We start from the raw sequence: 13,602 nt of genomic DNA on the forward strand, positions 1-13,602 counted from the left end.
CCTGCCCTGCAAGATGCTTCTAGGGCATCAAACCGACATTGCAGGGTATGGTTGCTCACTTGGCTTGCAGAATACATACGATCCTGTAATTCTTTATTTTCTGCACAGTCAGGAAAGGTAGATAATTTTTGCTTAATAAGTTCCATAGTATGTTGCTGGTATTTCAGCATGTGGAACTGACAATTTAATGCTCTGATGGCAAGAGTTGCAGAGGTGTAAACCTTTTACCCCATCTGTCTAATGCTCGGGAATCCCTGTCCGAGAGGGTGGGATTCTTAGCTGAAGTTGCTTTTATTCCATTAGGTCCTTGGGAGATGACCTCTGGGTCAGCAGTAGGATTTTTGAAAAGAAATTTGTGCGAGTCAGGGACTCTGTAGTACCTGTCAAGTTTCCTGGGAGCAGGGGGTAAAGTATCAGGAGTTAGACTGGATTCCATAAAGATATCATCCACAACATCCAGAAAAGGAGGGATAGCTAAGGGTCTGTGCTGCGGTAAAACTAAAAATTCCCAGAGTCTTTTTTTGGACTGAGGATAATCCTGGCATTCCCAATGGAAATGCTCTCTCAAAGTATGTAGGGTTTCACCAAAAGAAAAATCCTCTGGAGGAGAGGCAGGAGGAATGGATTCCTCTGCATCTGAATCCTCATAGGTTGATAAGGGCATGTCTTCATAATCAGAAACCTCAGAGTCATCGGACTCTTGGTCAAATAATGCTGCTGGGGACAAGTCTCTTTCTTTTAGCAGGGGAAGGCTGGCTTCCCCTAATCAGCATGATAAGGTCTTCTGCCATTTTAAGCATCTGGGATTATGGCAAGGAAGCAGGCGCTTGAGTTAGGGTCATCATTTTTTTAGGTGTAGCTCGTACTCTTGACCTTAGAAACTCTGTAGTTTTAGAAAGAACTGAAGACGTTAAATAAGTTGTTTTTTGTTGAATATCTGTAGTGCAAAGAACTTCCTCAGAAGCCAGTGGCTCCGGACCCATCCAAGGTAGAGACATCTGCAGGTTCCGTAGTCAAAGAAGAGTCTTGCAGCATACCAGACTCTGAACGGGTCTCGGTAGCAACCTGCTAATCCATCGAAGTGGGCATCGGGGGCTGCGAAAGCATCTCACTGAGTACTACTGAACTGGCGACTAGCTTAATGGAAGTGTCATCGGCAGTTTTGGACCGGTGCGGTCTCTCTGTCTCTGTCTTTATCCTTATGTTTTTTCAGAAGATCATTAGTCGGATGGCTTACCGAAGCCATTTCGGAATACTGAGAACGAGAATTAAAGTATTTAGCTACAATAAGGGCCTGACAAAGAATAGTTAGGGTGTTGAACAAAGCACAAAACCGGCAGCGAGGTACGTCGTGGTCTGGGCCTAAACAGGTGACACAGTAAGAATGGAAATCTCGGTGTGGTATTTGCTTTCCACAGGTAAGACAATTGTTAACTTTTTCTGACATCAGTTAGGGCAAGAAAAAAGGGTCCCCAATTGGGTACTTAGCTTTAGAAGACTTCAATTTCAGAAACGAAAACTCAGGTAGCGGCCAACCGGCACTCGTGTGAACTGCTTCTGCTTCAGGCTCCTCGACAAGAAAGACTCATGTAATGGCGTTGGCTGCCTGTTTTTATACCACTGAGGACCTGACGTCAGTCCTGAAGCGACAGCAACCTACGCAGAAATACTAAGCCTCTGGTATTCGGGCCAACTGAAGGCTAGCCCTGGCAAGATAAACCAAGTGTGATGACTGCAACACTGAAACACGAAGAACATCTGTAGGGAGGCTGCTCCCTGCAGCAATGGACATCCGGTCAGTATACCAAAGTCTTAGGAGCAGGAGTACATGTGACGTTTGATGTCAGAGCCATAAACCGCTGTTGGCTATAAATGTGACGTCTGCACGTACCCATTTCAGAATGGATTGCTGCATACAATAGTACCCCTGGCAAGCAAGGAGGTGGAAAAGGGGGAAACTTTTTAGATCAACATGTGAGACCAGGCTAGAGCGTGCCTCATAGAGGCATGTGCCTGCTGCTGAGGTTTTACTGATGGAGAGAGAGAGAGAGAGAGAGATGTCCCATCAGGTAGACAAACAAGTAAAGAGGGAGCAGGAGGGTGGGACTGAATAATGTAACATGGAAGGGGATGACATCTAAGGTTAGGGTAAGTTCTTACACAACTATTCTATGTCCTTGTATTCTCAAGTTGCAGTATTCATAACTGTAAGGAGAGTACCAAAGCTTTTACGTATGAGCCTGGGAGGAAGGATGAGGTCCCTGATTTATGAGACCATGTAGGATAGATCTAGCAAATCCAGTTATGGCTCGAGAAACCAAATCTAGTTTACAATGCCTGGTAAATGTATGGACTGATGACCAGGTAGTGGCTTCTAAGAGAGAAGCGTAGTCTATCCTCCAGAAGAAGGCTGCTGAAGCAGCAGCTGCCCTGGTGGAATGAGCTCTCACATTTTCAGTTAGAATTTTCCAATGAAAGGAGTTACATGCAGAGACAGCCTTCGAAATCCATGAAGATAGTCTGTTTTGAGACTACCTTCCTCAAGGCCCTTGGGTGAAAGGAGACAAACAGCTGGTCAGACATTCTAATGGGTATGGTTTTGTCCAGGTAAGACCCAAGTTGTCTGTGGACATCTAAGGAATGTAGAGTTCATTCAGAGGAGGTTTGAGGATGAGGGAAGAAGACGGGAAGGTTAATGGTCTAATTCAAGGACAGCTCATTAACCACCTTAGGCATGAAGGAAGGGTTAGTCCTGAGGGAGACCCTGTCTTTATGGAAGATGAGGTAAGGAGGGATGGCTGTCAGGGCTTGAATTTCTGAGACCCTCCTGGCAGAAGTGAGGGCCACCAGCAGTACTGTTTTCCAGGTACATAGCTTTAGTGATGATGTCTGAGACCCTCCTGGCAGAAGTGAGGGCCACCAGCAGTACTGGTTTCCAGGTACATAGCTTTAGTAATGATGTCCGAGACCCTCCTGGCAGAAGTTAGGGCCACCAGCAGTACTGGTTTCCAGGTACATAGCTTTAGTGATGATGTCTGAGACCCTCCTGGCAGAAGTGAGGGCCACCAGCAGTACTGGTTTCCAGGTACATGGCTTTAGTGACTATGAGTGAGCTGGTTCAAATGGAGGTAAGGGGAGTTTTTCAAGGACAAAATACAAGTCTCATGTAGGAGGAATTTGCTTACGAGGGGGTCTAATATGAAGGACCCCTTTCAAAAAGAGCTTAACCTCTAACCTGGATGCCAAAGGAGATACTAAAGGAAGACAAGCGGAAATGACCGACAAGTGGACCTTAACAGAAGAGCACGTCAGTCCTGAATGCAGAATCTCACAGAAGTAAGAAAGGACCATGGGCATAGGAATGAGTAAAGGGTCCTGGTTTTTCTTTTGACACCACCTGGAGAATCTTTTCCATTTTGCCACATAATTTCTCCTGCTACTAGGTTTCCTTGCCTCCTGCAGGGCAATGAGCATGTCCTCTGAGTATAGGTGTCTGAAGGGGATCAGAACCCTATCACCCATAAAGTGAGTCTGAGATTGTTCACCTGAGGGTGTATTAGGGGCCCCTTGTCTTGTGTGAGTAGGTCGAAACAGTGGGGTAACCTGTGGTGATTGCCCTTGGTTGAAAGCTGAAGGGGAAATCAATGCTGCCTTGGACAAAAGGGAGTCACCAGCAGAAGTTTTGATTGGTCCTTCTGGATATTCAGAAGGACCTTCTGAACCAGTGTGAAGCGGGGGGGGGGGGGTCTTAAAGATACATCCCCGCGAAAGAGAAGGCGCCCGCTTTCCAAGCCTGGGGATGTGGATCCCTTGTACAAAACAGAGGTAGCTGTCTGTTCTGGGAGGAGGCAAATGGATCTGCCTGAGGAATACCCCACTTGTGTACAAGATCCAGGAACACCTCTCTGTGAAGCATGCATTTGTGAGAAGGTGCAGAATATCTGCCATTGCATTCTCTGTTGAGGAAATGTACACTGCATGCAGGTGGATATGGAGTGTTGATGCTAGGGACCAAATTTGTATGGCCAGGCTGCAAAGAGGGTAAGACCTTGTGCCCCCTGCTTGTTTATGTACCACAAAACAGTCATATGGTTTGTGACTAATTTCAAAATGACTGGTAGGAGGACTTGTTGGAAGATTTGTAATGCTAGGAAAAGGGTCCTCATTGTTTTGATACTGATGTGGTCCCTTTGCCTGAGTGGAAACCACTCTCCCTGCACTTTGATTAGTTTGTGGTGGCACTGTGTAACTGCCCCCCAACCCAGGTCTTAAGCATCTGTGAAGATTTGCTGCAAGGGTGGAGGCATCTGCAAGGGTATGCCCTGGCTGAGATTGATGGTTGCAATCCACCATTCCAGTTCTTTTTTCAGGCATGGTAGGAAAGGGAGAGAGATATCCAGAGGGTGAGAATGTTGGTCCCAATGAGTCTTCAGCACCCATTGGACCTTTCCCACATGCAGCCCTGCCAGAGGGAGCATGGGTATCAAGGATGTCATGTGGCCCAGGGCTCAGCAGAATTCCCTGCCTGATGATGTTTGAAGAGTGAGAAGATTTTTGAGGTAATGGGTGAGGTCTTATCTTCCAGCAGGGAATGAAGGCTGCCATTTTGTCAGTTCTTATCCTAAACTCTAAGAAGACTAGGTCATGTGTAGGGGTCAGGTGGGACTTCTCCTGGTAGACCATGAACCCTAAAGCCTGCCAGGGTTCGGGTCATCAGGTGTAGGCGATGGTAATGGGTGTGATGGTCCTGGTGAGGTATTAGCAGGTCGTCTAGGTATGGGGACATTTGAATACCCTGTGTTCTGCAGTGGGCAGTCACCAAAGCTAGACACATTTGAACACCCTGGGAGCTGTGGAAAGCCCAAAAGGTAATGCAGAAAATTGAAAATGCAAGGAGCCTAGTGAAAATGTAGGAATTTTCTTTAGCAGGGGTAAATGGGAATGTGCAGGTAGGTATCCTTCAAATCCAGGGATACCATAAAGGCCTGGTGGAGGATAAGGGGCAAGAGCAGATGCAAGGTGAGCATTCTGAAGGTGTGAACCTTGAGGGAAAGGTTGAGTACGGACAAGTCCAGAACTTTTCACCAAGGACCATATTTTCTTCGGACCAAAAACATCCTTGAGAAAAATTCCTTGCTTGTCTGCTGTGGTGGTACCTTTTCTATGGTGCCCTGAGCCTGTAGTTGATCCAGAATAGAAGGAAAAAGATGAAGCTGGCTTAGAGGAGGTTGGGTTATCCCCTGGAAGGGGGGCAGTGTCCACCAAGTCATAAAAAGTACAGTGGTGTACTTACCATAAATGTAGATGTTCGAGTGTATTCACTGTTGCAGTCATTACAATTGGGTTATCCTGCTGGCAGGCTACCCGCAGTCGGCCTGAATTTCAAAGTCAAGGTCCGGCGTCGGTTGCTGTCACCTCCTCCCTGACGTCAGTGCACCAGGGGTATAAAAGATGCAGCCGACGCCATTTTCTTCAGTTTTTCTTGCCCCAGATGTCAGTTGCCCCCAAAAGAGTTGGCTAAAATATGTCAATAAAGCATGCATGCTCCAAGGTAAGTTTTCCCTTCGTCTACAAGCAAATACACCACCTAGGTTATACAGAATAGAGAAGTACAGATAAGTTCCAGCAAAGATAAGGGGGATGGTGGGAGGGTAACCTGGACTGCAACAGTGAATACACTCGAACATCTACATTTATGTTAAGTACACAACTGTACTATGTTCATCGTGTTTCACTGTTGCAGTCATTACAATTGGGTTGAATCCCAAAGCTAAGGTTGGGAGGCTGGAGCTAAATAGAATTAGGAGCGGCTATGAGGCCCTGCAGAACTGCAGTGGCAAAGCCTGCCCTGGATTTAGAGTAGAGTAGAGTGGTAAGTGATAGTGCTTTGTAAAAGTGTGCATTGAACTCCAGATTGCAGCCTCTAAAATATCTTTGGTTGGTACTCCTTTGAGGAAGGCTGCTGAAGTGGCTGCTGCTCTGGTTGAATGAGGCCTAATGCCCTTAGGCACTGATTTGCCATATTGTGAATAGCAGAAACGAATGCAGTGGCCTATCCACTTTGAAATAGTATACTTTGAGATAGCCTTTCCTTGAGATCCTGCAGCATATGTCACTAGTAATTGCTCAGTCTTTCTGAAAGTGTTGGTTCTGTCCAAGTAGAAGCGCAGCTGTCTGTGTATGTCCAAAGAATGCAGAAGTATCTCACCCTTAATCTGTGGGTTTGGGTAAAAGGTAGGCAAATTAATAGTTTGGTTAAGGGCTACCCTGGACACTACCTTAGGCATAAAGGTCGGGTTTGTCCTCAGAGAAACCCTATCTGGATGAAAAATTATAAAAGGTTCCACAGCCATGAGTGCCTATAGCTCTGAGACTCGTCTTGCAGAGGTTATTGCTAGGAGCAGATCTGTTTTCCATGATAAAAATTTTATATCAGCTGTAGCGGCTGGTTCAAAAGGAGGCAGGGTGAGTTTTTCCAAGACATAATTGAGGTCCCATGCAGGTATTGGTGATCTCCTTGGAGGCCTTAAGTTTTTGGCTCCTCTGAGGTACTGTCTTAATAAAGGATGAGAAAAAATAGGTGGCTCTGTATTGTAATGAGCTGAAATGGCAGAGGCATGAATCTTAATTGATGAAAAGGATAGGCCTTTGTCCAGCATCTCAGTTAAATATTGCAAAATCTGAGGAATGTTTGGTACAGTCGTGTCAATCCCTTGTGCCTGGTTCCAAGCACAGAATCTCTTCCATTTTTCAGCATAAGATTTCCTGGTACTAGGCCTCCTGCCCTCCAAAATAACATCCATCACCGCTTTAGAGAGAGGTGTGTTTTGAATGACTACATTATCCGCCATGCTGCCAGATTTAAGGTCTTGAGTTGGCTGTGCAGGATCGGATTGTTGTGTTGGGACAGTAAGTGAGGAATGTGAGGTAATGTCCACGCTGGGTATTGACAAGTTCCTTAGGATTGGGTACCAGTGCTGGCAGGGCCAGTCTGGGGCAATCAGTATCATTTTTGGCTTCTCTTGTCTGACTTTTAGGAGTACCTTGGGGAGGAGAGGCAGTGGAGGAAAGGCATATACTGTTAATTTTTTCCAGCTGAAAGATAGAGCATCCACTTTCCACGCTTGCTTGAGATAAGTCCTTGTGCAGAATCTCTGTAGTTGGCAGTTGTGAGGGGAGGCAAATAGATCTATGTCCGGGCATCCCCAATTCCTTGTTATCATGCTGAAGACTTGCGGATCCAATTTCCACTCGTGGGGATCCATGAGGTTTCTGCTTAGTTCGTCTGCCAGAGTATTTATCTTTCCTGGCAGGAATTGTGCCTGCAGATGTACTTGGCAAGTCAATACTGTGCCCCACAAAGTCATGGCTAGTCTGCATACGGGGTAGGAATGAGTGCCTCCCTGCTTCTTTATGTACCACATGACTGTAGTATTGTCCGTCTTTATCAGTAGTTGTCCCAGATGAAGAAGATCCTTGAAGGCTGTAAGCGCATTCTGAACAACTAGCATCTCTTTTTGGTTTATATGTAGATATATTTGGCTTGCGGACCATGTGCCCTGAATACATCTTCCTGCCATGTGGGCCCCCCAGGCATAATCTGATGCATCTGCTGTTAATATCTGCCTGGCTGTGGGTAAAGCGAATGGCTGCCCCTTGTTGTGGTGACAGGCCTTTGCCCACCATCAAAACTCCTGTTGCAGGCAGGGAATGAGGGTAATTATTGTTTCCAGGCTGTGGCAACGTTGAGTCCAAACTCTTTTTAGATACCATTAAAGTTTCCTGATATGTAGTCTTGCATATGGAATTAGCAGAATGCAGGATGCCATGAAGCCCAAAGCCTGCAGAATTTTTCTTGCAGATAACTGGTCTTTGTTGCCAACATTTTGAAATGAGTAGTCAGTTGCCTTTGTTTGTCTGGCGTGAGATAAGCCATCTGGGCAGTTGTATTTAAGCTTGCACCCAGGAATATTATCTCTTGAGAGGGTACTAGTTTTGATTTCTTTTCGTTTACTATGTACCCTAGGCATGTTACATCTTTTTACAAATGCCAGATGCTGTAGTAGAATGTCCTTGTTCTCTGCTTGAATAAGGCAGTCGTCCAAGTAAGGATATATTTGTATTCCTCTTTGTCTGCAAAATGCAATTACAGGAGCCAGGCATTTTGTGAAGACCCTGGGTGCAGTAGATAAGCCAAAGGGCAGTGCAGAGAATTGGTAGTGCACTGAGCCAGCTATGAATCTGAGGTATCTTCTGCATGATTGTTTGATTGGGACATGCAGGTATGCCTCTTTTAGGTCTAAAGTCACAAGCAAAGCCTTCTTGCCCAGCATGGGCAGAAGCTGCTGCAGAGTCAACATTTTGAATCTTGGAATATCCAGATATGTGTTTGGAATAGATAGGTCCAGTATTGGTCTCCATGCTTTGTCCTTTCTGGGCACCAAGAACAGTCTTGAGTAAAATCCTTGTCCCTGCTCTTGCTGCGGTACTTGTTGAATGGCCCTCATGTTTGCTTTTGTGCCTCTGCCCATTGATTTTTTGGCAGGTCTGGCAAACCGTTTGCCCTTGGCAGGGTGTGAAAGTGAAACCTGTAACCTTGTGACACTATATCCAAGACCCATTTGTCCTGGGTTATTACGTGCCAATTTTGAGAAAAAAGTGCTCGTTTTCCCCCTAAAGGTGCTGCTAGAAGATACGTGCTTGGTGCAGGCAGGGAGAAGTCATTGGGACTGTTTCCTGTATGGCTGTGATTTGTCTTCTCCACTTTTGGAGGTAGAAGTACCCCATTGTTTAGACCTGTACGAGCCTTGGGGCTGGGATCTGCCTCTAGGGTGTCTGTATCTGCCTCTTTGTGGCCTGTCTGACACTGGAAAGGACCAATTCTTTGTAGGCCAGTGCCTGCTAAATCTTGGAAGCTGTACCTGTAAGAAATCCTTGACTGTTTGCATAGATTTAGCTTTGTCCTCCATTTTCTTCAACACCTCTTCTGCTTTAACACCAAACAAGGTATCATGCTGTAATGGAGCATCTAATAATTTTGCTTTAACATGATCAGGCATATTCTGTTCCTTTAACCAAGCATGCCTCCTAATGACAGAACCCGTAACAGCAGCCCTGCAGGAGGCCTCCAGAGAATCAAAACCACATTGCAAAGTATGCTTTCCCACTTGTTCAGCTGCATGCAATAAATCCTGCATTTCTTTGTTTTCTGCACATTCAGAATTTATCAACATTTTCTATTTAAGCAGCGACATAATATATTGCTGATATTTTAGCATATGAAACTGGCAATTTAAAGCCCTTATAGCCAAGGTAGCAGAAGTGTAAATGTTTTCCCCATCTGTCCAGTGCCCTAGAATCCCTGTCAGAGGGGGTAGGGTTTTTTGCAGTGGAAACCTTGACCCCTTTGGGACCTTGAGAGATAGTTTATGGGTCAGCAGCAGGGTTCTTAAAAAGAAATTTATGTGAATCAGGAACCCTGTAGTATCTGTCTGGCTTAACAGGAGCTGGAGGTAGAGAGTCAGGAGTCAGACTGGACTCTGAAAATACATCATCCACAATGTCTAACACAGATGGAAGAGCAAGGGGCCTGTGCTGAGGTAGTAAAATGAAGTCTCTGAGTCTTTTCTTAGATTATGAATAATCTTGGCTCTCCCAGTGGAAATGCTCCCTCATGATATGCAGAGTTTCCCCAAAAGAATAATCCTCAGGAGGAGAGGCTGAAGGGATAGATTCTTCAGCATCAGAATCCTCATAGGGAGGAAGAGAGTATTCCTGATCAGAAGAGGAATCAGAAGAAATGGAAACCTGATCTGAAGATTCATATTCTGTCTCTTGCCTAGGCCTCTTATCAGGAAGGGGATGGGAACCCCTGATCAAAGTAATTAGGTCTTCGGCCATTTTGAGCATCTGTTTTTTTAGGCATGTAGGCCTGTCCATGGGGCTGTTGTACTTGTTCCTTTGTCTTTAAAGGTGCTTTAGTCTTTGCCTTTGAAGCTGGAGTCGTTTTAACATATAATTGTGTAGGCCTTAAAACACCCTCAGAAGACGATGCCTGCTCAGTGGCTTCGGACCCATCTGAGGGAATAGTTTCTGAGGTTCCAATACCTTGAGTTTCCAGTGGCCTAGTTGGCTCCACGTGGGAGTCGGAAGCGGCCAGCGGCTCTAAAGTAGCGGGCATCAGGGGCTGCGAAAGCGCCTCACTGAGAAGCGGTGAACCGGTGACTGGCTTAGAAGAAGCTTCGTTGTCAGTTTTGGACCTCTGATGCTGGTCTTTCTTTTTCTTTGCGTTTCTTTTGAATTGCGGTAGTCGGATGGCTATCTGATGATATCGTGTAATTAAATCTTCTGCCAAAATAGTGAAATGCAAAATCGTACCACCGCTTAATAGTGCGTTGGTTAAATCTAGCACAAAACCGACAATTAGCAATGTCGTGATCAGGGCCTAGGCAAGGAATACAGTAAGAATGGAAGTCCTTATGAGGTACTTGCTTCCCACAAGAAATATAATTAACTTTTTCTGACATCGGTCTGGAGCAAGAAAAAAGTTTCCCCAACGGGGTACTTCGCTTTAAATGAAGACTTCGGATCTGAATTTCGAACACGGAAATCTCAGGAGTTGGCTGACTGGCACTTGCGAACTGCTTTTGCTTCAAGCACCATGCGGCAAGAAAAACTGAAGAAAATGGTGTCAGCTGCATCTTTTATACCCCTGGCGCACTGACGTCAGGGAGGAGGCGACAGCAACCGATGCCGGACCTAGACTTTGGAATTCAGGCCGACTGCGGGTAGCCTGCCAGCAGGATAACCCAATTGTAATGACTGCAACAGTGAAACACGATGAACATTAACCTTTTTGAATGATGAAGAGCACCAGGCCTCTGAGGTGATCTTCCACCAGGAGGGAAGGGAGAGGGTGAGGAGTAGGGAAGAGAAGTGAAGGGAGTTAGTGGGCTCGAGTCACAGTGAAGGAAGGGAGAGGGTGAGGAGTAGGGAAGAGAAGTGAAGGGAGTTAGTGGGCTCGAGTCACAGTGAAGGAAGGGAGAGGGTGAGGAGTAGGGAAGAGAAGTGAAGGGAGTTAGTGGGCTCGAGTCACAGTGAAGGAAGGGAGAGGGTGAGGAGTAGGGAAGAGAAGTGAAGGGAGTTAGTGGGCTTGAGTCACAGTGAAGGAAGGGAGTTAGTGGGTTTGAGTCACAGTGAAGGAAGGGAGTTAGTGGGTTTGAGTCACAGTGAAGGAAGGGAGTTAGTGGGTTTGAGTCACAGTGAAGGAAGGGAGTTAGTGGGTTTGAGTCACAGTGAAGGAAGGGAGTTTGTGGGTTTGAGTCACAGTGAAGGAAGGGAGTTGGTGGGTTTGAGTCACAGTGAAGGAAGGGAGTTAGTGGGTTTGAGTCACAGTGAAGGAAGGGAGTTAGTGGGTTTGAGTCACAGTGAAGGAAGGGAGTTAGTGGGCTTGAGTCACAGTGAAGGAAGGGAGTTAGTGGGTTTGAGTCACAGTGAAGGAAGGGAGTTAGTGGGTTTGAGTCACAGTGAAGGAAGGGAGTTAGTGGGTTTGAGTCACAGTGAAGGAAGGGAGTTAGTGGGTTTGAGTCACAGTGAAGGAAGGGAGTTAGTGGGTTTGAGTCACAGTGAAGGAAGGGAGTTAGTGGGCTTGAGTCACAGTGAAGGAAGGGAGTTAGTGGGTTTGAGTCACAGTGAAGGAAGGGAGTTAGTGGGCTCAAGTCACAGTGAAGGAAGGGAGAGGGTGAGGAGTAGGGAAGAGAAGTGAAGGGAGTTAGTGGGCTCGAGTCACAGTGAAGGAAGGGAGAGGGTGAGGAGTAGGGAAGAGAAGTGAAGGGAGTTAGTGGGTTTGAGTCACAGTGAAGGAAGGGAGAGGGTGAGGAGTAGGGAAGAGAAGTGAAGGGAGTTAGTGGGCTCGAGTCACAGTGAAGGAAGGGAGAGGGTGAGGAGTAGGGAAGAGAAAGTACAGTTTTGTACCTACCATAAATGTAGATGTCCGAATTGGATAGCATCTGCAGTCATAACAACTGGGTTGTCCTGTCGTCAGGCAGCCCTTCAGTCGGCCGGATTCCAAAGTCGGGTCCGGCTTGCTGATGTCGCACTTCACCCGGCGTCATCTCTGTTGGTCTTGGTATATCAGCATCAGCCGCCGCCATTTTCTTCAGTGTTTCTTGCCCCAGATGCCAGAAGCCCTCTAGAAGGCTAAAATTTTGGATAGATGCCAATGTTTCCAAAAGATAGAGGTAAACACAAAAATAAGCATGTATGTACATAAATACAAACAAATACACCATGAAAGAAGTCCCACCACTAGCTAGCTATTAGAAGGGTAAACACCCTAGGAGTACCACAGAGGGAAGGAGGGAGGGTAAGCCTGACTGCAGATGCTATCCAATTGGGACATCTACATTTATGGTAGGTACAAAACTGTACTATGTCCTTCATGGATGCATCTGCAGTCATAACAACTGGGTAGAATACCATAGCCAACTAGGGGAGGAGGATAAAGGTAGATTATAGTGCGTTTAGGATCCCTTGCAGAACAGCAGTGGCAAACCCTGCTCGGGATCTGGAATATAGAGGTAAATTATAATGCTTGGCAAATGTATGCACGGAGGTCCAAGTAGCCGCCTCAATAATGTCTTTGGTAGCCACTCCTCGTAAGAAGGCTGTGGTAGTGGCTGTTGCCCTTGTAGAATGAGGTCTTATGTTCTGTGGAATTTGCTTTCCATGGAAGGAGTAACAGAATCGTATGCAATTTCCTATCCATTTGGAGATTGTCTGTTTGGAAATAGCTTTTCCTTCCCTTCCTGTTGCATAGGCTACAAAAGTTGGTCAGTCTTTCTGCTATTTTTGTTCTGTCCAAGTAGTAGCGTAGCTGTCTATGTACATCCAAGGTATGCAGTATTCTTTCCCCTCTGTTTTGTGGGTTGGGAAAGAAGGTAGGTAGGTGGATTGCCTGGTTTAAGGAAACTCTGGATACCACCTTAGGCATAAATGTAGGATTAGTCCTCATGGACACTCTATCTTGGTGGAAGATTAGAAAGGGTTGCACTGCCATTAAGGCCTGTAGTTCTGAAACCCTCCTTGCTGAAGTAATTGCCAGTAGGAAAGCAGTTTTCCATGACAGGTGTTGCAGGTCTGCTGTTGCTGCTGGCTCAAAAGGTGATAGAGTCAATTTTTCTAGCACAAAGTTCAAGTCCCAGGCTGGTAATGGTGGTTTCCTTGGAGGTTTTACATTCTTGATTCCTCTGAGGAACTGCCTGAGCAAAGGGTGTGAAAATACAGGTGGATCAAAGCTGTATTCTGCTGAAATAGCTGATGCATGAATCTTGATGGAGGAATAGGACAGGCCTGAATGAAGTAGTTCGGCCAGATACTCCAGAATGTTGGGCATATCTATGTTTGATACATCTTTACCTCTTTCTGAGCTCCAAATGACAAACCTTTTCCATTTCCCAGCATAGTTTCTTCTTGTTGAAGGTCTGCGTGCTTCAAGAATAATGTCTTTAACTCTTTGTGAAAGCTGTGGATTAGCAGCTGCTATGTGATGTTCCATGCAGTCAGTTGCAGCGTTTTAGGTTTGGATGCATGGTGCTGTAGTTG

The 13,602-nt window shown here is 46.0% G+C and overlaps 1 protein-coding gene across 1 annotated transcript in view; it reads right to left on the reverse strand.

Moving 5' to 3' along the window:
- Window positions 1-13,602, reverse strand: part of PPFIA1 (PTPRF interacting protein alpha 1) — a 2,891,353-nt gene that overhangs the window by 2,346,755 nt on the left and 530,996 nt on the right. The gene's annotated exons all lie outside the window — the stretch shown is intronic.

This window comes from Protopterus annectens, chromosome 9.part0 (assembly GCF_019279795.1).
Source record: "Protopterus annectens isolate FY-2018-M chromosome 9.part0, PAN1.0, whole genome shotgun sequence".
NCBI classification, from domain to species: domain Eukaryota; kingdom Metazoa; phylum Chordata; order Ceratodontiformes; family Protopteridae; genus Protopterus; species Protopterus annectens.